Raw genomic sequence first — 3,288 nt, forward strand, 5'->3', positions numbered from 1 at the left:
GATATGGAGTCAGGAACTGGCTTTCCTCCAATCTGATCCTTTTCTTGTTCACTGGAAAGTGGTTCTGCCAGGGATGCTGCAATATCGTGTCTAGTGGACTAGAAGCTGAATCTCTCCCCCACTCATTTCTCCATGCCCCTTTCAGTCTCCTTCCCTGTCCTCTTCCCTGCTCCTCTGCTGGGGAAGTCCCATTCCTGGGGGCTTTGCTCTCCCAGGGCTGGATTTTCTCCTGGCAGTTGCTAATGGGAGAGAGGCTTGTTATGTAGAGACACTTTCTTCCAGTCCCCAGATTTCCAGAGGTCTTTCAGTTACCTGGAGACTCTGGCCGAGAATTTGTATTAATAGGGCGCAAGGGAGTCATCGGAAATACAGGCCGAGAAAAAGCTCTTTAATTAGATCACATCCCAGCAACAGAACAACCCACTGGGGGGCGGAGCAGCAGCTGTTAAGCCTGGTCTCCCAGATCACATGCGAGCTGCAGCGTCTGACCCAGGAAGCTGAACCCCAATATCCTAAGCAGAGAGTACAGAGCGTTTGAGCAGACTTCCTCCTTTAGCTCTCTGGGAGAGCAGCTAATGAAGGCCTTCTCACAGAGAGAATTGCTGATCTTGTTGCCCCACTGTGCATCTGGAGTCACTCCTGTCTTCCATCGCACTGACTCTGATTAACGATGGTCTCAGTGAAACAGATTTCAGAAAGAACTGAGCCCAGAATCCTGTGGAAAGACATTGTGGCCAGTGCTGACCCCCTCCCACTCCCTCACCCCCCAGACTAGGCCAGGACTTGCGGGGTGGGGCATGAAATTCCCTAGTTTTCAAGAGAGGAGAAAAGAAAAGTGTGATTCCCTCCCAGCGTTTGATAAGTGGATAGGAATTATCAGGGTGAGTGGCTGGCCGGGGCTGCCTGGCAGCGCTGGAGCCAGGAATTCTGGCACCGGCTGATCAGGGAGCAGGACATGTTAGAGCAGCCCCAGACACCCCCGCATCCGAGCCCAGAGCCCAGCAGCCAGGGCCCAGACACCCCCACAACCCAGCCAGGGTCCCGCCAGCTCTTCCTGGACCAGTCCCCAGCGTCCTGCCAGGCCCCAGACACCCCCCGAGCCCCCACCAGCCGCAGTGAGAGCTGGACACTGGCGAGATGGAGAACAATGGGGCCGGGGAGGACAGGGAACTTCTCAGGGGTTGGGGGCGGGGGGCACCCTGGATGTTGCTCTCTAGAGGAGTGGGGCAGGACGGGGGTTCCTCATGGGGCGCGGTAAATCCGAGGGATCTCAGCCCCCCCTTTTTTCCCCGCTCCGGGGTCACCGGCTCTTCCCCCGCGCCCCTGACACAGCGCAAGACCACCGCCCGGACCCCCCCGGACCCCCCAGCAGGCCACGCACGCCCCCGTGGGCCCCAGGAGCAGATCCCGGCGCTGCGAGATGCCGGGTCCCCCGCCCCGGACACAGGGGCGCAGAGTCGCCGCCGCGCCCGCCCCCGGGCTCCCGTACCTGGAGGCTGCAGCTCCGCAGCGGGGCGCGAGCCCGGGCCAGGCACTGAAGGGTTAATGAAGGTCTCTCCCGCCGGATCGCGCGCATCCCAGAGCTCCAAACAGCACAAACGCCTCTATGCCCTGGGAGAGTCACCAACTCTCCGCGACGAGCAAGTGGAGGGAACGCCAAGCTCCGCGCGCCTTCGCGCCCGGCTCCGGCTCCGGCTCCGCCTCCTCGATGACGGTTCTTCCTTCTCCGTGGAGAGTCCGGAACACATTCTCCCAGCGTGCCCCGGGGGCGCGTCCGCCCTCTCGCCCCAGTGCTAAGGGGAAGGGTTTCAGTCAGCTGAAACTGCGCATGCTCCGTAGCAGAACCCCGGTGGGGGAAAGGAGGAGATAGACTGTTGCTGCTGCCGCTCCTCCGTGAGCCGGTGAGTGAGAGACCGGGGTGGGGAAAAAATTGGGGGGGGGCGATGGGAAAGGTGGGGGAATCTCTCGGGCCGCCGCGGAACCGGTGAGAACCTCGGGGTAGCCTATCGGCCCCCGGAGCTGCTTCGGGCAGGTCCGCCTCGGCCCGCTGGGAGGAGGGGAGGTGAGGGCCGGCCGGCCGGCCCGGCCCGGCGTCCCTGTGGGGGTCGGGCTGGGAGGGAGCAAGCCGGAGTTGCGGGGCGGGGCGGGGCGGGGCAGGGGGTTTGAACTTGTCCCTGGAAGTCAGGGCAGTCCGGGGGGGAGGGGCGTTAATTGGCTCCTGCCCTGTTTGTGCCTCTCGCCCAGATACATATCGGTATTCTGACCTCTTTCTCCGTATCTCCGGCTTTAGCAACAGCCGTGTCTCTCGGCTCGGCCCCCCAGCCCCGATTCCTCCTCGCCAGCCCTCCCCCCCGATCTCGCCCTTTTGGCCTTGTCCCCCGATTCCCCTGGACCCAATGTTCCCCCCACGATGCCGCCGGGGCCTTCCCCCCCCACGCTCGGTCCTCGCCCCCGATCCTTCCTCTCCCCCGGCACCGCTCTCCGGGCCTCGGCCCCCCCCATCCGCTCTCTCGGGGCCTCTGGCCCTCCCCCCCCCCCGATCCGCTCTCTCGGGGCCTCTGGTTCTCCCCCCCCCCCCCGATCCGCTCTCTGGGCTCTGTTCCCCCCCCCCCCGATCCGCTCTCTCGGGCGGCCTCTGCCCCTCCCCCCCCGATCCGCCTCTCGGGGCCTCTTGGTCACCCCCCCCCCGATCCCTCTCCTCGGGCTGCCCCTCTCCCCACCACCTCACCCGATCCGCTCTCTTCGGGGCCTACTGGCCCCCCCCGGATCCGTCTCTCGGCATCGCCCCCGATGGCTCTCTGTGGCTCGGCCCCCCCCTGTTACGCTCTCTCAGAGGCGCTCGGCCCCCCCCATCTTCCCCCCGATCCCGCTCTCTGGGCATCTGGCCCCCCCCCCCCGAATCCTGCACTCGCGTCGAGCGCTCTGGCCCCCCCCCACCCCACCGTATGCTCTCTCGGTGGTCAGTCCTCCCGCCCCCCCCCGATCCGCTCTTCGGGGCCTCTGTTGCCCCCCCCCTCCGATCCGCATCTCATTCGGGGCCTCTGTTCCCCCCCCCCCCGATCCGCTCTCTCGGCTGGGCCTCTGCCCCCCCCCCCCGATCCGCCTCTCGGGCCTCTTCTCCCCCCCCCGATCCGCTCTCTCGGGGCCTCTGCCGATCTCTCGGCCTGCCCGCCCGCCGATCCGCTCTCGTCGGGCCTCTTTCCCCCCCCCCGATCCGCTGCTCGGGCCTCTGGCCCCCGCCCACCCGCTCCGCTCTCTTCGGGCTCGTGTTCCCCCCCCCCCCCCCTG

This window comes from Chelonoidis abingdonii, chromosome 5, assembly GCF_003597395.2.
Source record: "Chelonoidis abingdonii isolate Lonesome George chromosome 5, CheloAbing_2.0, whole genome shotgun sequence".
NCBI lineage: Eukaryota > Metazoa > Chordata > Testudines > Testudinidae > Chelonoidis > Chelonoidis abingdonii.